We start from the raw sequence: 22003 nt of genomic DNA on the forward strand, positions 1-22003 counted from the left end.
GACCGCAAAGGTCAGGTTATATAGAAATTCTTCTAAAACTGAAATCAGAAGGAGGGATTGTTTGTTTATCTTTAGCTCAAAGAGAAGAATATGAATGGGAAGTAACCATTTTTAGCTACTCATTAAGATTTTATAAAAGTATTTATTTTCCTTTTGTATGTATTCTCTCCTTCATTCCTCCTGATTCAAAATCAATTAGCAGTGGAATGAAGAACCTGATTTAAGGTATTTTACATCTCTGTGAAGAGAAGGTAGTTGCAAATAGTTTTGTTACACAGAAGACCTATCTGCATAGAGAGTAAGGACAGGCCTGTGCATTATATAAATCTGCATAATCCCTCTCCTTCAAGTTTCTATAATGCACACTTTTTCAAATTTGCTTTCTGCAGAAAGCTGAATGGCATTTCTTTTTATCTGTATCAGAAGTCCTTTTGGGACACATATATACTCAGCACTGTGAGATTCCTGAAACAAATTTTAAAAGTATATGTAAAATATGTTGTTTTTTTTTTCCCCAGTGAACCTAGACAGTATGTGGGACCCAAGAAAAAACAACTAATTGAAGAGATACTTCGAAAAGATACTCTTTTTAAAAAAATCAGAAAGATGCTGACTGTTAGAGTATTAATAACAATAGCTTCTGCAGTAACAGGATCACAGTATATGATGAGAAAGGAAAAAAAAAACCTTTATCACAAGCTTTCTGCTGTGGGTAAAAGACATTTATTCCTGGTTTGTAAATGCCTCAAGTGTCTGAGACAGCTGTAGAAACACTGGTGTTTTCCTTACCAAAAAACTCACAGTTTCAAAGTAACAGAAGAAGATTTTTGTTCTAAAAAGCTGTAACTTGCCTTCTGTTTTTGAAATCCTGCCATCATTATGCTTTACTGAAGAGTGGCAATTACTGTAATGTCACTCCATCTCTTGACATCCCAGACTGCGCAGTGTTTTTGCCTGCTTTTCACTGTTCCCTGAGACCATTCGTCCCCCCCCCCCATGCCAACACGATGCAAGGGCAGGAGGTCGGACACGGCAGGAGGTGGCTGCAGCAAGGCTCGCTCCAGGGAGCCCTCAGCTCCCCTGCCCAACACACCACTGTCTTCTGCACGGGGCAGTATCTGGTCTCTACATGAAGTCAACATTTTGACAATTGCAGGTTTTTTATGTCTGCTCAAATGACAATAATCCCTCAAAGTGCCCCCCCCCAAAAAAAAAAACCAAACAAAAACAAACAAAAAAAAACCCAAACCAAAACCACCAGATTGTGTTGACAGCCTTTCTGGTACCAAATGATAAGAACATACTGGCTCTTTCTTACAGCTATGATTTCACTTTAAGATACTGAAACCCCCCCCCCCCCTATTCTTATAGAAACATCGTGAAAGATCTTACTGAAAAGTATTGAGCAAACTTTTGGGAGATACCAATCATGACTTACATCATCCAAAAGCTTTTCTTATACTTGTTTTCTCACCAGGATGTTGCTGAGGTTTTGGGGCCTCTTAAACTAGCAAGTTGTCTGCTTGTGGACTCAGTCCAAGGCAGATTTGAAGTGGAATTGAGTGTATCTTTAAAAAGTGACCCATACTTTTAAATGCTTAAAGTACTGTTTTCCTGCCTTTTTACATTATTTAAGTAAGTGAGCCAAATCCAAATTGCTTGGAGTTCCTTACAAGACATAAATCACAACAAATGGTTGGAGATTTTTTTTTCTCATGCCTGTGTTTCTCAGATTTCATCCAATGTTGATTTTCCAAGGGAAAAAAAAATCTGAAAACATGCATAATAACTCTTCTAAAGACATCCTAAAGACAATAAATATGGCCTGTCTTGTCATGACTTTTCTCCTTCAACACACTGGGGATTATCTGATGGTTAAAGTCCCAATCTTGTAAACAACTATATTTGGATACCTTACTGCTGGGACTACTCGATTATTTACTTTTATTTTTTCTCTGTTTTTTTTCTTTTTTTGTGATAACCAGTACTAAGAAGATTACAGGAAGATAAGGGCATCCCTATGGCTAAGCTTCATCAAGTCATGCCTAAAGCTTCTGAAGACTGTTTCTATGGTAGTGAAGTTACCCTTGATAGCATGGGAATTTCTTGTGAATTATTGAGAACAAAGATAATATTTGGAACATGGCATGGATGTTTGGTCTTAAAGCTAGAAGGCGCTTTGTCAAACGTGGGGGATGTGTGTTTCAAATAGGGAGATTTATACAAAATTGCCTTCTACTACTTTGTGTTAGAAGATGATTAGTTTAAGAAGTTTATTGGGTGCAAAGTATGACGTACAGTTACTGTGAACCACAGATTTCCTATTCATGATGTGACTTCAGTTTCCATGCAAGAAACTCCTTAGTAATCAGTTGATTTATTTTGATCATATTGTGTTTGAGGTGAGTTATATGCTGTTCCTTTTAATTCTATAAAATAGAATTTGTATTTAAATAGTGTCATTAAGACTCACGGGAAAGAAATTCACTGAATCACTAAGGTCTATTTTGCAGCTGAAGTAGCTTACAGAATGCATATGGCCAAACTCAGAATTGGGGGACCAGGGGGGCAAATGCCGTTTTAAAATGCAGCATTGTGGAAACTAAGAGTTCGACTCAGAAAAAAGTTATTTTGAGCCCTTCAGCTTTAGCGAGAGTTTGTCTTCAAGAGAAACTGTTTGTGCTGTCTGATGTTTGTCTTGGTGGTAGCTGGCCCGTTCTTTAGTCCCTTTGCAGGTACCACCAGAAGGCAAGAAGTCCTTACCAATCTGTCCAACAAGCGAAGGACAAACCCCTTGCTATCTCACTTTCTCATCTGGCATAGGGCATAAAGTGCTTATTTTCTTGCCTGCGATGACTATTTCTCATCTTTGTTTCTTTGCTGATCAGCTTCCTAACATCTTCAGCACATTTCTATGGAAGAAATACTTCGCAGTGCTGCTAGAAGCAAGTACCCTGCTTACAGACTGCAGAGGGGCCACAGGTCTTAGGGCAGGCAGAGGCTGTACACTGAAGTGTTACTTAATGTAGTGTAGGCATTAAAATTTATCAATCTGGAGGCAGTAAAGCCACCAAATCCTTGAAGTGCTCACCGCAAGCATAGAAATCAGTGGTGCTATGCACAGATTATACTGCATGCACCAGGGCAGCCACGAGCTGTGCTTTTACAGCAAACTTTTGGATTGTTCTCTCTAGCGATCATGTTTTACAGGTCATGATACTAATCAAGTAGCTCTAAGACAGCAATAGCTGAAAGCAATTGAACTGTGGAGAAGAGGAGCTACAGTTTAATTTTTCAAGGCCGATTAAGCCCTTTAATACTGCCAGAAAAATCACTACTTCTCACTACTCCAAACGCCACTCCTGCCAGCTCCCAACAAGTGGAATGAAAAAAGGCAGGTAGGAGCAGGCTGCTGCTGTCAGAAGAGCTCATCCAGTAGGCAAGTCCTTCCCTGCCCATACCCAAAGGCATACAAGAAAGAGAACAGCCGAAAGTGCGATTTTAGGCTAAATAATTTGTCCTGACAAGGTTGGGCTGTGAATTCAGCACTCCTGGTTTAGGCTACAGAGATCTCATGCATTTCCTAGCTGGCCATGCAGTGTAAATGCTGAATAAATAGTATTTTCCCTGGTTGAACCTGTTACTTTGGGTATCACCCTATTGGAATGACTGAGGACGATGAAACAGGACAGAAGACCACATTAAACTTGGCCAGATCAAACCAAATCTTATTAACCAAAATTAAAAATGCTTAATGAGTTGTATACTCTAAGATGTACAACAAGGTAAGCTACAAGCTTGTACAGAATGATGAACTTGCATGTAGAACGGTCCACAAATGCTTCTCACAAGAGAACATTTGTGCATCCAACTGTTAGAGTTGAAGTAAAAGAAAAGATGCTCTAACACCCAGCTGGACTAAAGATGAAGAAATATTGTTGCCTCAACTAAAGTTCTTCCTTTAGTAACATTCCTCTGTGGCCTCACTTTTCCAATTTCTTTATGGACAGAGAAGAAAATAAATACATGAACTTGTCGAAGTTGGAACATGCTTACCCACCTTGTCCATGTGCAAGTTCGCACTGGTTCAACCTGCAATTTTGTTGAAAACTGTACCTTGCTTTAAGCTCTCAGAGTAATCAGTATTTTAATCAGTATAAACTTTAATCAACATGAACTGTCTCACTTTGCACTCTTGATTTAAATCTGGCTTGTATTGAGCTAAACTAAGCCGATGGCACCCAGTTTTAAATCTACGTTGGGTCTGTGCATGATTTCACACCATTTAACAAAAGGGCTGAAATTGTGACTTTAGATGAACGGCAGCATGTTCCGTGTACTCCAGTCCCACGCTTTGGGTTATTCCCCCACAGCTGAGTGCCAGAGTGACAGCCTCGCCTGGGCGCCAACGGGAAGGGGATGGACTGCACCGAAGCTCCGGTGATGATACCGCAGTATTTCAGCATTTACTCGGGGAAAAACCCGCCGTCCACCAAGGGTGCTTTCCTCAGGGGCAGGAAGCCCACGCTGGGACTGCCAGCAGCTGCCTCGCCGGGGGGCACTGCGGCTCACCTGCCCCTGCCCGGGGGCCGCCGCTCACCTGCCCCACGCCCGGGGGCTGCCGGCCCCTCCCGGGGGATGCTGCGGGGCCGCCCCGCTCCCCCCCCCCCCCGCCTTTGTTCCGCTCGCCCCGCCTCGCCCCTGTCCCCTCCCCGCGGGGCGGGGGCTGCGGTGGGAGCGGGCGGGCCGGCGCCTCCTCCCCGCCCCGTCCCCGCCGCTCCCCGGCGCTGCGCGGCGCGGCGCGGTGCTGGCTGCGCTCCGCGGCCGGAGCTGCGCCCGCTCCCGCTGCTGCGCGGAGCCCGCTTTGTGCCGGCAGCCGCCGCAGGACGGCCGGAAAGGTAGGACGGCTCCCGCTCGCTCCCCTCTCCCTCCAGGCAGCATCTCTCCCTCTCCCGAGATCCGCGGGCGGGGAGGGAAAAGAGGAGGGAAGAAAAAAGAAAAAAAAAAAAAAAAAAAAAAAAGAGGGAGGGGAAGGGCTGGATTCAGAAAAGGGCTTTTTCTGCCGAGGCTCCGCCGCTGCTCCAGGCAGCCCCGTGCTAGCAAAGCTGTGGGCTTACTGGAAGAAAGCCTAAAAAATATAGAAGTCTCGCTAGTTTTCTTGGCCGGGAGAAGCACATGGAGAAGGCTGCGAGGCAGCGGCATCGGGCATCAGGCGGCGGCAGCTCCGGCGGCTGCCGTCCCCCTCGGCTCCCCGCCGGGCCCCGGCATCGCTGCACGGTGCGGCCCGTGCCCCGACTGGGAAAGAGCAGAAACCCGGCTGAGATCCTCCGGAGTGAAACCCTCTGCGATCCCGAAACTCGCATCCCTTCCCGGGGAAAGGCAACAGCCTGGCAGCCGGGAGAGCCCGGGCTGCTGCTTTGTACAGCTGAGAGTTTCATTATTTTCTGCCTTTGAGGGTGGGAAGAGGTGGTCTCTCTCCAGACTTTGCCGTTTGAACCCGTTTCATTATAGGGAAGAGATTGCATCATGTTACAGTGCTGGATTCAGTAAGGGCAAAGGCGAAGAGAACCATCCTTCCAGCTCCGTCCCATTGGCTTCCCCCGCCGACCCCCGCCGCTTTATTTCCTGTTTGACAGAGGTTAACACTAAAGAGCAGCCTGCGATTGGTAGGCGGTGGTGCAGTTCACAGCGACGTATTTTGATTTCTTCCACTGAGGGTTTTTTTGGAAACTCAGTTTTAACTTTGTCGGTTCTGTGCGCGTTATGTTCTTGGGGGGGTGGTGGGGTGGTGGAGGAAACTTGCCAAAGATTTAGCCGGTAGGAGAATAATAGGCGGCAAAAGAGGCAGATAAACAGCCAAAAGCAGACGTTGCTTTATAAACTACAAGCTGTGGAGTTGGAGGAGGTGAATGGACTCAGGCAGGCATCCCTCAGAAACCGAGGCGTTCACCTGCCCAGAAAGGCAGTGCAGATGAATGAATGCACACTTCTGAAAGGCAAGGCAAGACAAGACAGATGTCAGGAACAGAGAAGTATTTAGCTATTCTCCCCTCTGGATCCTGCATGATCAGTTTGATGCAAACACTTGGTGTGTCTGTGCCTGTTTTATTTATCATACCTTTGCAATGACTGATCTTTTCAGCTAAGATCCGACTAGAAAATAATACGTCTTAAAGCCAGAGAAATCTAATTACATATTGCACTGCAGTCCAGGGCTTCCAAAGCTGACGGATTCTGCTGTTCTTTGTGCAGTTCTTTGTTTTATTCCATGAGGAAAAAAATGTCACAGCATGGCTTGGGTCGGCTCTCGGAGGTGTTTTCCATAGCTAGTATCTCGCCCTCGCAGGTGCTCAGTTGCTGTTTGCTCTCAGTGTTACAGGGCTGCTTTTTTCTTTCATGCACATAGCAGTATTATGAAGTTCTTTTTCTCTGCTTCTCCGGGAAGGGTGGGTGCAGGGGGACAAGGGAACAGCTTGGCAGCCAGATGGATCCATCCATCAGCGCTCTCCTATATGGGCACTTGGTGCCCTTCAGTCATCCCTTGTGCCTCCTGGTGGTTTCCATAGGAAGAGCTGCACAATTACTTTCTCCTTTTGAACAATTCCTTTTTCCTTTTGGAGCTGGGGTGGAAGAGGAGCAAATCCTGCATTAGAGCCAGAGGGAGAGCAGTCCTGTCTGTCTGTGGCCATAGGGCACCAGATGGGTTTAAGAAGAATTTGAAATGGATTCTGAAAAGAAGCATCTACAGTTTTCTTTGTGTGTCTGGATACCCAGCGATCGCAGTGACAAGCCTGCACACAGAACAATGAGCAGATATTCGCTGCCTTTGGTAATATGTGGCACTGTCTGGTGTTTCCCAGGAAATATGTCAGCAAAATTCAAAGTGTGATGTGGTGTTCCTGGGTAGATTTTTTAGATAAAGGGATTTGGAAGATCTTTGGGGTTGGAATTGCGGTGTTTCTTGAAGCAGTGGCAATAAGGAGGGGTAAAATGCAAAGACACTTCAATATGTCAGCCACTCTCACTATTTTAAAATCTTACAACCTTAGTGGAGAGGTTTTTCATTTACATCTCCTGAAGCTCCCAGAATTGAAAGGATACTGTCAGAGACATAAAACAAAAAATAATACTGAAATCTCAATGGGGGCAGGCTGTATTTGGTACACATATGACTAATTGTGCTATTCCCTTCAGTAGTGCAAAGAGAACCCGCTGTAAGGGCAAATCAGGAATTGTCTTGCCCTGCTGCTCACTGCAGACTTCCTTGAGACGTTGCCCCAGGACAAAGAGCCAGCAGTTCAGGGCTGGTTTATGCAATTTGGAGTCGACCGATTTAATTTCCGGCCATTTTCAAAAGTTTTGCATCATCTATCTGATACGTGAGTCAATGGGAGCACAGTATCCAGGAGCCTGCCTGGTTAACTGCATTGTTCAAAGCTGCGCTCTTTGTTTTGCGAGGAGGGGGCGAGGAGGAGGAATGGATGTGCTTTATATTCGCTTGGAAGAGATCTCTTGCTGAAGTGGGAGGGTGGGATGCAAGGACTTACGCTTCCGAACTCCCACACAGTTTAGTTCACTCTGTATTATTGCCAGTCACACTAAAGCCTACTGTGTCAACTTTTCAAAAAATTCATGCATCCCTTCCAGTTACGCAATTCAACTTGTTTTACATGTGAATGACACCTAGCTACTGTTGTGACCCTGAATTTTCTCTGATTCATCAGTTTATTGACAAATACAGTGTTTCATCTGGCAGAGGAACTGTCTGTCTGGGCTGGGCAGGTGAGTGGTTTACACACTTGGTAGATATTCCAGGTTAATATACTCTAACATGAAATGTTCTTAGGCTCACAGTTGAACTTTAAGACTCAACCCCCCAAAAATAATAGAAGAATGGGTGTCAACCAAAGGACTACAGAGTTACTGTGAACTCTGAACCAGGGCTGAAAAAGCTAAATCTTGAACGTACTCCTATTCTACGCCTATTAAGGTCATCTATTGAAATTTGGGAGGAATTAGCTTTCCTACTATGAAGCATCCTAAGCTGGCCTTAGAGCGAATACAAGTTTTTAGTATCATACCAAATGTCTTTCTGGGGAGTGTCTGTACAAAGCAATACCGAGAATAGTCTGTCAACACCATGAGCAGGTAGGAAAACATGCAGCTGCCATCACACGGGGGTGACCCTGAATGCGGTGTGCAGGTGTTACACCAGTGTGACTGTCGGACTACACCTACCCATCTACCTATACATGAAGGTCATGTATTTGTATTGCATATGCAACAGCACTGTAAAATACTATGTATAGGTTAAATTGCTCTTACTCTCTGATTAAAAGTTAACTCTTGACTCTCCAGGTCATGAAATACGTGTGGATGCTAGTAATGATAATGAATAGTATCGCAGGACCATAATCAGGGTTTGTGGAAAGGGGGGATATCTCATAGCAGAAAACAAATGAACCTTTTGGGACACAAGCCCTGTTTTCCAGAGGTATGGTAAGAAATAAAATCCTGAATGGCAGAAAAATAGAGTTGTCTGCCATCCATTACCTCTTTGCCACCTTGACAGAAAGTTGTTCATGATAAGAAATTTCTTGACAGAAAGTTGTTCATGCGCATAGTAAGATTTGACTGCTCAAGGTGCTGAGAACCCTTAACACACAGCAATGTCCAAATGAGCTGGTGGTGGTCACCTCTCTTAGAGTAGCCCTGGGATAATACAGTAGGCTGTGAAAAGGATGGATCAATATCTTTTGTATATTTTATCACTGTCCATCAAGATATCTAGGAAAGAAACTCCTAAGAGGACTTTTTTTCTAGGTTTGGTTTTGTATGGGTACTGCTCTTTTTATGTAGCGGTATCTTAAAAGTTGATGGTGTATGTTTGGCAGTAAAATAAGCAGAACTGCATAGGATGGTCTTCTTTAAATTTCTTTCCGAAACTGAAAAAGAAATAAACATTGACAAAAAAATCAGTGCATTATTCCTTTCATGGTGACATAGTGGTGGGATTTTTTGACTATCGGGGGGATTTCTGCTGCCAGCATCTCTCTGCCATCATGTATTTTTGAGCTGAGTGATAAAGGCTGTCTTTCTCTAGGACAGATGTTGATAATGTCCTTATTGTGCCAAAATCTTTATGAGTACAAAACGCTGAATAAAAATATTTCCATCCATTAATAATAAGTGCCAGAAAAGAGTACACAAGTGGTTTCAAATTTAATCTGTAATGTAGCTGATGTCTCGAAGATAACAGCATTTTACCCCCAAGAAATCCAGCACTTTGTGCATGTGAGGTAATTGCTGTGAGTTGCACTAAATATATATTATTCATTAGGGGACTGTCATTATATCATGTTTGTGAATTCCCCAAAGTCTCTTATCACTGTTCTAATCACATCTAAACATCTATGGAAAACAAGATTTTGGTGTCCTACTTGACGGACTGATGTTCTGGTTCACTGAATTTATCCTGAGCTCATAGCCACTTTTAATGACTGTGCTTGCTTTGTTCATCTAAAATGAATGAATTTTGGGAAAGGAGCTTAGTTCATGTATTCACATTATCAGAGATAGCACTCCTTCACAGAGAATGCGTAGTGGTAGGTTATCTCGGTTTTGCAGAGAAGCAAATATTAAAAGCTTTTTAATATGCCGCTTTCATGCTAAACTACTATGCACTGTCTTCAAACATATAAAGGCTCAATATTTGGCCAGTTGCTGTGGGTGGATTTTTTTTGTCCATTAAAGTATGTTTAAGTATCTCTTTGAAACTTATCTGGTCTCTTATCGGTTACACACGCTTATGGCATTCCTGTTGTTCAAAACTGGAAGTGAAGAGAAGGCAAGATAAGGAGGGAATTTCCCTCTTATTAGCCATTAGTGGATCCAGATTTTATTTTGCTGTAGCATTTCTTACCAGGAGCAGCTGCAAACAGAGAATTACAGTGTGACCTTCACAGCATTGCCTAGTGCGGTCATCCATCAGATCTGGCAGGAGCTTTATCGCATCTATCAGTGTGGGTCATAAGCCACATGCTGTCTCGTCTGGGGGGAAAAACAAACAAACAATGGGAGCTACTGTAGGTTTTGTTTAAAATAAAACAACCAGGAGTGAGCTTTTCCCATATGTGCCAGCTTTGTAGGCAGATTTCAGTTTTTACCGTGTGCTCTTGGTCTGATTAATAAAATATGATGATTGTAAAGCAGCGGAAGAGACTTCCACTAAGTCTCAATGGCACTGGCAAATCGTTCACAAGCCCTCGCAGCTTCAGCCTTTCACAGTCGATGCTCTCCAGTCTCATTCTAATCCCGAGCATTATTTTTAATGAGTTCATGCAGTTAGATTATTTTAGGTGTTTTCTGCACACATAAATGTTAGGGAACAAAGAAGTGTTTTCAGATTTCTCTGATTCTTATATGAAATAATGTAGCTTTCTCAGTTTAAGTGGTTTGCTATTTTTTGTGGAAACGCGTGTGCCTTCGCAGGCTATTCGAGGGCTCTTTCGGAGTCAAGTTTATAATGTAGTGGCCAGGGTCCGCCGGTCAGCTGCAACATCCCACTTTTAACCATGCAAAAGATTGTTAACACCCTGTAAGTGTTTTGTTTGTTTGTTTTGTGTTTCTTTCTTTGGTTTTCCCTACTGACCTTGGTCTGGTTTTGGAGTTTTACTGAAATTTAAAACATTTTGTGTTCTTAGATTTTTTTTCACTGTTACACCAAGTTCAATGCCTTTTTGAAATTCCTTTGCTCTCCTTTGCTTGCTAGCTGCACTAAGTACAACTTTCTTGCCTTCCTTTCCAGGGCTCAGGACAGTGACAGGTTGTCACTTCATGCCTGGCTTCCTTGCAGGCAAAGTCCTAGATGACAGGTAGACAGGAGAGCAGAATTGCTAGTGTGTAATTCTAACTTCCTTCATGGGCATATGTTTGTGTGTATATATGATAAATACAGATATAGGTATAGATGTATATAGATAGAGAGTGTGTATATGTATAGGTGATATATATTAGAGCTGCCTTTGTCACACAGGTTTTCTGAGAAAAATGGCAAATTGCTAATAAAGATATATATTTACTGTTCTACTATCAAGTAAAAGGTTAAGACCCTGAGCTTCAAACTGGTAATGTCGATGGCCAAAAGCAGGGTATGATCTATGATTTTTGTGGTTTTTTAACCAACCAATTCTTGGTAGAAGCTACCTTTGTACCAGGTTTGGCCAAGGAAACTTTAAATGCCGTAAGAAATGTGCAATAGCAGGTGCAAGGAAAATGCTCATAAAATGTGAAATACGTTTAGCAAAATGGTTATCTGCTCTGTCAGGAAAAAAATCACATGAATTGGCTAGCTGGCTGTGGAAAGAATGACTTCTGTGGTTTTCCTCTCTGTGTGCCATGTCAGTTTGACAGGTTTTATGGCCCCAGCTGCTGAACTGGCACTCGGCAGGGCAGGGGCCGCAGCTCTCAGCCCCTGCCCCAGAGACCAGCAGACCCAAGTGGAAAGGAGCCTGCCCAAAACGATGCTGTGCATTGTCTGTCTTCAAACGCTGGGGCTGTCCCTGAGGACTGTGGGCAGCTGAGGGGAAGGGTTTCACAGACAGACATCCTAGGGTGGTTTCAGATGGTGCTGTCAGCCGCTGCGTGCCAGCCGTGCCCGTCCTCACTGTTGAGCTGGTGTCAGCCCCTGAGTCCCAGCCCAGCATCTCTGCCCGAGCAGGAGATGGGGCAAGGAGACGCTGAAACCCTGAACCATGAGCTCCAGGCACCGTGGCTGTACAGCCGCTCGGTAGAGGGGTTTTAAGAGGCCAAAGCTATGAGCAGTCACATTCCAGCAGGAGGATGAGGAGGAGAGGGGAAGCTGCCAGCTGGAATCAGCCTTGGGAGCCGAGCCCTGTGTTGTTGGGGGCTCCTGCTTCATGAGCACGCAGCAAACCAGCTAGCTGCCTGCTGCTGGCATAGACCGAATGAAAAGACATCATTTCAGCCCTGCAAGCAGGGTGGGCCGCAATGAGGAAATGATAAAATGGCAGGAGTTGAAAATAAGATAGATAATGTAAAAGGCAAAGTCATTAGATAAGGAGAAGCAGGGCTGCTGAGTGTCACCGGGGCAGCAGTGGCCAGGAGCTGAGCTGCAGAGGGGCCACTCTTTGATGCTGTTCTGCTGCTGGGGCTTAGCATACATCAAAGCGAAAGACATTGCCCTTGTGGAGAGTGGGATTTATTCTTGTAAGCCAAGTTCGTGCTAGGGGATAGAGTGAAATACTTACTGGATGTTGTCACTGGCTGTAAGAGATAGACAGAAGAAAAGAAATACCTGAAAACGTTAGGAGCTAACTGATTTTCGACTCTGTTAACGCATAAAATTATCAAAGAATACCCTTTGGAAAAAGAAAAGATCTGGTTCTTGTAGGGGAAAAAAATATTCAGGCTGAGGAGCTTCTGTGAATATACAGAGCTCTTCTCCTTGCCTGATCCCTCTATCTGCACCATGTGTTTGCCATTAGGACCATGAAAAGCTGCGAGTCTCCTTGGACAGGGGATGATGGGTGCATGGTGGGTCCTGCAGGAAGAACCAGGAGAGCTGAAAGGAGACAGAGGCTAGGTCAGGCCACAGCATTTTGTTTTGAGCTTAACAGGAATTAAATCCACCCTGAAGAGTCTTGGGGAAAATTCTGGATCAGGGCCAGTGTGAATAATGCTGAGTACAGATGGGTGGGACCCCACCTGGTTACAAAAACAATCCTATTTCCAAGGTTAGTTAGTTCTGCTGAAAAAAGGGATATTTAACAAGTAAGGTCTCATTTAAAAGGAAAAAAAAAAAAACAGTTGGAGACCTTAAAAAAAAAAACAAACCCAAAAACCCTAAAAGTCTCTCACTTCAGAAATTAATGAAAACAAGCCCCCAAACATGCAGACAGCTGAAAGCACACACCAGAAACCTCAGATAAACAAAACAAGTGTCCTCTGGGGAAAGGAAGAGCTGTTCCCTCTCTGGGAAAGTTTGTCTGTTCCTGTGGCTTGTGAACTTTTCATCTTCTCTGGGACTTTCTGCTGTCCTGCACTTCTTTCCCTGGAGCTCAGAGAAGTGTTTATGCAAGCACTCAGCTTTAAATAAATGAATCATCTTATTTGATGTCGGTGAGATTGGTATTTTGGGTTGTGCACGTGTTTGCACTGCTCTGCTGAACGGGAGCCCCTGCGGACAGGAGTCAGCTCGGGTGTGTAAGTGTGCCCACCCCACATCGGCCTTTCTGACCCCAAAAGGAGCCCTCCCACCAACCTCCCCTGCTGTGGCCTGGAGCCGCCAAGACACCTTCCACCTTGTGACAGCCGCGTCCTGAGCCTGATCCCAGAGCTGATCTGGATCGAACTGTATCCAACAAGGCAAAAAGATGCAACAGTTAATTTTAACCTGACTCAAGTCCCAATTAGGCTCTTGGTGACTGCTGTTCCCATCTGTCTGCCTGCAATGACTGAGCCTCACAGCCTCTCAACACTGCAATTTCCTTCACATCCCTTTGGATCTTCTCCTTTATTATTGTTTACAAAATGGCAAGTCTAGATTTTGCATATGTGGAAAATCTTGCTGAGAGCTGTCACCCCTTTGACCTCATCTTCTCCAGATCTCTCATTTTTCTGTCCACTTGCTTATAGTCCAACTATGTAACTTTTAAAAGTAATTTGAGTGTTAAAAATAAGCTATACTGAAGGCTTCCCTGTAAACAGTAGTTCTCGATACAACCTAAGGGCAATTACAGGTACATGTAGAAGGCCCACGTGACTGTCTCCCCCAAAGAAACAAATGAAATATTGATTAAATTACAAGAAAAGCAAAAGCTGTCTTCAAGAGGTATGATGTTTGGGAATTTTTAGACTTCTTCAACCCTTTTCAATTCCTTCAACTTCTTTTTCCTGCCACAGTAATATCTTTGTAAGCATTATGGGACTAGCCCTGCTGTATTTGCACTTGGCGATTCCTTTCTGGTTTATGGTCAGCACATCTACGGGCTCCAAGATCTAAGTGCAAACTTGTATTGCCCTGAAGTTTATTGTACTTTATGAGAGCAAAGGGTGAAGTCAGTCTTTGAGACTCGGGGTCATTTGGGCTAGGTTTCCTGACCTACCAGCCCTTACAAAAAAACAGCTGTTCTGGGGTTGTTGTTGTGCCAGCTTTAAAGAAAAACACCCAGATAAAGAAAAAATACTCTGCCAAATAGGGATCAAACCTTAGCTTGGTTTGAATGTGCGTTAAGTGGTCCCAGTCTTTGCATTTACTCCAGTTAAGTTCTTCTTTCCCTTCAGGGAGGTGACTTGGAAGCAGTATTTATGAAAGAGTCCAGCCCTTTCCCTGTACATCACTGTAGGGAAGGGCTGCTTCCTACTGAGATCTAAGCGCTTTCCTCTGTGAGTCAGGATCTGGGCAACCCAGAGCAAGATCTAAATGTAAATATCTGAAAGTAAAGATACATGAAATGAAGGTGCACAGCTTTCCTAGGTGTGACTGCGGAGCTGTTCTTGGCCAGGAGGCATCACCTGGATGGTCTAGCCACCTGGCTGAGCCAGGACCAAAGTTCCCCAGAGACAACACAGCAGGAATGTGCCCTTGCTTGAGCTATAGCTTGAGCTATATATACAGCCAGAGAAGGGTGTGCTCTTCTAGTAAGTTGTCATCAGTGACTTAGAGAGCACGTGGTACCCTAGAGCAGCTCTTTACATGTTAATAACTCATAAAAAATTAATGACTTCATGAGATGGGACAGGGAGTAGGAACTGGAAATGGCAGATGCTCAGGGCGCAGAGGGAAGGAGGGAACTGACCGTCTCCCTGAATGCTTGAAACAAATGCATAATAAAGTTGTAAGGATTTTGGTACACTGGTCTCATCAGCCCTGCTAGTGCCTCAACACTCCCGAGATTTCAGTACAAAACTCTAATCCAACTTCACTTCAATGAAGTACATAGGAGGTAAGAGAAGTGTGTAAGAATCCTATAGCATCTTTTCCCTTTTCTTGCTATAGTCACCCCTGTTTTATAAGCTTTCATCTTAACTCCTGCAACTCAAATGAGTTTAGGAACACTCCTAAACTCTGGGATAAATAAGCATTTATCTGTCTTACCTGGGAAACAGTTTTTGGAATAATGCTAGGTGTTCTATCCATAGGACCATTTGTCACACCACTTCTGAACTGCAGTTTACAGGGCTTAGCTTACCTTCCCTTTCTGTTAAGCAGTCTATGGAGCAAACATATAACCTGCTCTTTTACAGCCCTGTACTCCTTCCGTGAGCAGTGTCACATAATGCTATACTATTTGCTATTAAAATTACAGACCGCGCTCTTCTCCCAGCGAGCCAGCATAGAAGAGCGGTGCAAGTTATCTCACTGATGTGAGACGTGCTGGGACTTTCCACACATACGTGCACTGTTCTTTGATGGCGTTCACCAGGGTCAGCCATAGGAGGTGATGATCGTCCTGGATCAGCTAATTTCATTACAGTAGTTTGCCAAAATAATCCTTCCCCTATTCAGTTCAGCTGCACCCAGTGCAATGAAGCAACTAAAAGTATGTGCATAATTCTAGAAGGCTCTTATCAGCTCTGGGAGGGGTGGAACGAAGCATAGCTCTGTGTGTACCATAGCACTTCACAAGGTGGTTTTGCTACAGTCTATAATAAAGAGCATTTTTGCATAGTTCAGAAAGGCACAAAATAATATTGAGCAACTGTACCTTGTGATAACAGAGTCTGTCGGGGTATAACTACATGAAAGCAGATAAAGGGCATGACAAGAAGGTTTTTCCTTGGATTGGAGAAATCGTTATTAGTGGCATAATTCTCCAAAATTGTAATTATTTGACATTTTCCGAGGTAAGTCTACCTAGGAAAATGTTAAATTCCTTTTGTCATTGATCCTTTATTAAAGTGAGAACTTCTTCCCAATGAGGTTTTTGTAAGGAGGAAACAGATACTCCACATTCACCAGTGGAAGTTGCCTGAAGCAGAAGGGGAAAATGCCGTTTCAAACTGTTAAGAACAGAATGATAAAAGCCACCTGGAAAAATAAATGTTCAGTGGTTGCTGATTTCACGTGTAAAGTGCATTTTCCTATGGAATTATTATTTATACTGTAGTAAACCTAATACGGCATTTAATAATTTTGTTCATTTTTTAATTCAATGTTATAATCAGAGTGATGCCTCTTTCTTCCTGTGCTTAAGAAATAGCATCCATGCCTATAATGACTCTTCCTCTACCTGTAGGCAAGTGAATTTTTGTCATTGACTAATAAGAGAAAGATCAAGGACTTGGGACCCTAATAACAGGACTGCTGGGAAATCACTGAACGCCAGCAGAGAGCCCTTTCAGTGAGAATTTTCATTGTCTGCTGCCATTATCTTGTTTTGCATTCAGCTTGTCTGCTGGCTTGCAACTAGTAGTGACGATTACTAGAATCTGGGCTTTTGAGGATACCATTATTTTCCTTTCTTTATCTGATGGCACCATGGAATTATGTCACTGAATTAAAATTCTGACAGTGGTAGACTGTGTGTCCTGGATGATTAAAAGCTGCGTCAGCATAAACTTGCATGTTCTTTAATTTAAGGATCAGAGGTCTGTATCCCATCTGTTCCACATGTGAGGGCTAAGAAATGGTGTTATTAAGCTAGCTAAACAACCGTAAAATGTATATTAAGAATAGCAAAGGGATTGATTTGGGTAGTTTTGTATTGCCCTAGCTTCTTTGTCTTCCCAGAGGTTTTTTCTTACCTTCTTCATATGTGCACCCATTTTCAGAATCTTTCAAGGCAAGAACTATGTATTCTGTAAGATAAGTAATAAATAATGTGTTGCCACTCTTTTGCTGTATTGTTATTGTAGGATTTTTCCTGAGATACATGTTAGGTCAGATTGCTATCAGTTTCCAGATTAAAAATGTTAACTTCTGAAGGGAAAATTTAAAGTGGTGTATTGATTATGTCTGATAGCTGCTTTTCCAAACACATTTCCAAATGATCATCTATCAGCATCTACTCATACAGGGCACTTCACAATGTAGGATGAGCTCAATCTAACTTCACCGTCCAAAGATGACGGTATTTCTGCTGGACTTGGAAATCACTTCACTTTTAAATATCCTACCCCAAAATAATCATATTAATTATTATTTATGTTTATGCTTGTTCTTAAGCAAAAGCCTGCCCTGTACTAGAGATCTTTTTGGACTTGGCATGCATTCAGGGCTGTATGGTACCCTACGTGACTTTGCCTTATCCTCTATATAATTCTCTGCCATCCTTTTTTTTTTTTGCCTTGCCTTACTCTGTGTTTGATCGAGTACCTGCATCTGTTGTGAATTTTCGTGTGAGGAGGTTATGATAGAGTCAGTACCCTGACAAATTGCTTCAGAAGACAAATGGTGAGAAAGTCTCCCCTCGCAAGAAATGAGACTGCGGTGCTCCAGCATGGTGATTTTCAGTCCCACAATACACAGTCTTGCCAACGGGAATTTGTTTGGGTCTGCTTTCTTATCAAAAGACCATGGTTAGAAATTATGTAGGGGATTTTGTTTCAGATTCTTTTCAATCACTGTCCTTCAAGGACCGAATGCAACTCGACGTGCAACCAAAGGCAAAGTGAAGCAGACGGCAACCAACTTGGACATTGATCGAAGAGGAGAACGATTTCAAATAGCAACAGGGCGGGAGATTTGTGAAATAAATGCATCAATGCTTATCTACATCAGATGTAGCAAAGTAGTGATGGGATTTAAAAGAGTAATGATGGGATATATAACTGCATTATTCAGTGTACTGCGGGGGCTGGAGCTAAAGCAACATGGCTGAACTTGTGTTGATCTGTTAGGAAAAGCAAAGGTACCAAGTGAAGTGCAAACCCTTACCCGGCTTATCCGTGGGACTTGAGGGAATAGGTGTGCTGTTTGTTAAAAGGATTTTCATTATGTTTGTGGTGGCTTGTCGCATTACTTGTTCCTGATACACAGGTGACAGCTAGGAGCCAGAAATGCTTTCTTTCCCTCCTCCCTTCTCTTGGGACAGTGGGATGAAATCTTTCATTCGTACGTCAAATCTGTTATGTTTTTCACACCAGAGTTTTGAGGCTGGGAGAAAAAGACTCGTGATGAGGCTGTGACAGGAGGAAGCCAAAGTTAGAGTGAAATGAGAATGCGTTTTTATGAAGTAATGTTACAATCTTAAAGATTACCATTTGGAAATGTGCTTTCTAACTGAGGAGAAACAGTTTGTTTTAATCTATTCACTTCTAAATTAGGACTCAACTGTTGGTACTTGCAAGGCACTAAGAAAAGCACTCACTTGGACCATCTGTATTGAAAAAATGGGACTATGAAGCTAAGTGTCATCATATGTTCACAAGTCCTGCCTGTCCCTGGTGCTTGTAACAGCAGCCTCATGTGCGTGCTGAGTGAGCCAGAAACTGAGGAGACTATGTGAGCTCTGCTGTGGCTCCCAGTGGTGCCCGTTAATGTGTGCTTCAGAAAATGTAAGTCTAGATATTTCTCTTACTTCTATTTTCAGTAAAACTGGTTAAGAACAGGTAAAAGATGACAGAAAAATGAAAAGTAATAATAGCACTATTATATGTGTGTGAATATAACGTATGACTATATTTAAACAAGTTTCTAACTATACTTAAATAGCTTTACTGTAATGAGAAAGCTCTTTTTCACTTTCGTTTTAGTAAACATGGGATCACATTTTCAAATTAAAGGTATGTGAAAGCCGATAGGCACTTAGAGTGGGCTACATCCTGCCAGACTCGAGCCAGACACGGCAGAGCAGGTCTACAGCTGAGCTCGTTCCCTGTAGGCTTCCTTAACAATCAGGGGATAGAAATCTGCTTCTCTAGGATGTAATTAATCTGATCTGTTCTAGATGTCTATTTTAGGAAGCCTAAATTTCTCCATTGACTGTGCATTGAGCCTAGGGCAACTAGCTGAGATACAGATGACTACACTGTAAGCGCTGGCATTTAGTCAGAGGAATGTCACTTCTAAAGCTCAAATGGTCTGCCTCCCTTCAACCATATGAAATGAGTAATTCTTCTGAAGTAAAAGAATTTATTCAGGAGGTTTAAAACAAGGTGATCGTTCTTTGGATTTGCATAGATAGGTGGATTATTTGTACTCTTAATTTAGGTTTACTCAGTGCTTACAAAGAAGTCTGTCACAACATCTTTGCGTGGCTACTTCCATGCTTTGAAGGCTCAAGGGACTTAGTGAAAACACCCTTGAAGAGAGACTGGAAATGCAGGAATGATGACCAAGACAGAGTCTTGCAAAATTAGTTTTATGATATAAACTTGTTAGCTGTGTATTTCTGAGAATTGCTGTATAGTATTAGTTCTCTCTTTTATGAGAAATTTGCCATATTGGTCTCATAAAAGATCATTTGTATACCAAATGTCGGTTCATTCAGCTGTGAGATTTTTATTTAGACTGCCGTGCTCAGTGCCTTACTAATTAAGATGTCTTGCCTTGGATGACGGAGGTTCTTAATCTTAAATAGACCAAAAATAGTTAGTTTTATTACTACTGGTTAAAAGTAAAAAAAGAAAAAATTGTGCTGTCAAATCACAGAAAAGCATATTCTGAAGACAGAAAAAGTGAAAAAGAACCTGATTGTGTACATGGGAAACCATAGCTAGAATTTGGGAAAACGTTGCTTGTGTTCTTGGAAACGGTGCACATTGGAGGCCATAATTTCTGGAAAGGTGAAGCATCTGGGTTTAACCAATAATTTAATAACCCATTTAAACATGAATCCTACATCTGAGTAATGCCAGAGCTTTGGGATTTTGAAAGGAAGTTGAGGGAGAACCAGTGGCTTGAATTTATTACCAAACCTGATTTTTTTTATGAGCATACTTCAGATTTGGACAGGAAGTATAGGTATAGATATAGATAACTGAGAAATATGGCTTTCTTTAGCAGAAATCCATACACAAACTATTGTATTGCAAATTGATCTCCATAAAGGCTGTTTTTTTAACCAAAAATTTTATTTGGCTTAGTTTTTATTGTATACTATATTATATATTAAATACATTATATATATTACCTGTATATCTCATTCTCAGGTAGTTTAGTAGGGCAATAATTTCCATAGAATTTAGTTAGATTTACGTAGAGATGGCTGGAAACTGTAAACATGCAACAGTACTCAGATGACTCCAGTAGGAAATGAACACCTATAAAACCAGGGTTTTGCCCATGAGACCCAATCAAGCGAAGTTCTTTACACATGTGTGTGTTTGCATTTAAGCCAATGGGAAAATTCAGAGACTTAAATATGTCTATTAACACACCAGAAGGTCAAATAAAACTGCAGACCTGGAAGATGCAGAGCACCTTGTGAAGCTCCTTCATCCTGGGGTTAACTTCACCCATCAGGCAGACAGTGTACATAACCCATGTTCTGTATTTCTTTTCCTGTTGACATTTGTTTACTGGTATCAGCCTTTGTCTGACTTTTTGTTGCTGTTTAAGTCTTAAAAATAGTTCAAAGACTTAAAAATAGTTTAAGGTATTTTTATAAAGAATGTAGTTCTTCATCACTGCTTCAGGCTGAGTAATTGCTGTCTGGCTACATCTTGCTTATATTACCTGTTGTAGGTGACCTCCCAGAAAGATTCATTATTGTTTGAAACATGATGATTATTGCTGTATTGTTTTACCTAAATGATTTTTGTTGAAAGAAAGAGATAAGTTAAATATTATTAAGAGCTGGAGAGGTAGAGCATTTATTAGAAAGTGCTATTCATAAACACATCACATTCACTCAAGTGGAGACCACCACATGGTTGCTGTTTAGTTTAGGCAAGCATGCATTTACATGTTCTTTACAAGGACTTAAGATATGCTGAGCAGCTGGAGTTTATGTTAACATTCTGTATTAACCACAAAGGCAAGATAGAGCTAAATGAGGGCATCAAACCTTGGTCATCAAAGCTTTCCCGGAAACTGTATCCAGATCCCTAGCAAAACACCACCAGTTGCTACAGATGTTGGTAGAAGATACCTGTAGCACATATTCACACAACCCTCCTTACCTTACTGTCCAGAGAATTGCTGGTACCGCTTATAGATAAAGACCTTAGATGCAACAAAATTTAAAGGGCTGGGCAGGGATTAAGAATTTAAGTGCAAGGAACAACCTTCTGGAGATGCCTCCCTTTCACTACTGACCTTGATTTGGAAGAAACTGGTTTGTACCTGTAACCATATAGTATATAGGTGCTTATACCTCTTCACCTCATGAGGCTATTAATAAGTAGGATTTCTTGACTTAAAACTAATTTGAAACTAGTATTCTTCTCTGGGGAGTAGTGAGGTCTGACCTAGTGATCTAGTAAAGTGTGTTGCAAGTGTAATTCTGGAATAAAACCATATACTGCATAACAAGCCTACATCAAGAGAGCACAGGCTCTCAGTTTCAAAAGGGTGGATGCATCTAAATTTTTTTTCTTCAAGCAGCCGCATTGGCTGACCACAAAAATATTTGGGGAGAATTGGCCCCAGCTTTTTATTAGATGACTAGCTGGTGCCCATCGCTCCTCCCCCTTCTGTTGCTATTCCACTATCAATGTCCTACAGAATATGTATATGTATAAAAATATATACTCCAGGGGCTCCTCGTGGGTCAATGAAGGATGGCTGAGAGAAGCTATGCTGTGAAATGACTCTTGAATCTCATGTCTACCCTTTCACTGCACTGTCTCATCCCTGGCCCTGAGATTCCAGAATAACATATGTCCCTTGGGTCTTTGCAGTGGACCTGATTCTTTTCCTCTTAATTTAGGCAAGCTTCCCCACTTTTCATGAGTCTGTGATGGAGCTGTGGGCTTTTGCTGGAGAAACACTAAGTGAAGTTAGATGGTGCTTCCAGCTGATGAATTGTTCTAGCTTGAGCTGTGGGATAGGAAAGACACAGTTACTTAAACTGTGTTAAGAACAGCTGGTCTTATA

The 22003-nt window shown here is 42.4% G+C and overlaps 1 protein-coding gene across 3 annotated transcripts in view; it reads left to right on the top strand.

Moving 5' to 3' along the window:
- The first annotated feature begins 4759 nt into the window (after positions 1-4759).
- Positions 4760-22003, top strand: part of AFAP1 (actin filament associated protein 1) — a 116913-nt gene continuing 99669 nt past the window's right edge. For 2 of the 3 annotated variants that reach the window (XM_087737333.1, XM_087737335.1), the window contains exon 1: positions 4760-4898. The gene's annotated coding sequence lies outside the window, so the exon portion shown is untranslated. Of the gene's footprint in view, positions 4899-18361; positions 18520-22003 lie in introns of those variants that run through there. The other variant, XM_087737334.1, reaches the window with a different exon arrangement.

Source organism: Nipponia nippon, unplaced genomic scaffold (assembly GCF_047370975.1).
Source record: "Nipponia nippon isolate SJK-2023a ecotype South Korea unplaced genomic scaffold, ASM4737097v1 scaffold_6, whole genome shotgun sequence".
Lineage (NCBI taxonomy): Eukaryota > Metazoa > Chordata > Aves > Pelecaniformes > Threskiornithidae > Nipponia > Nipponia nippon.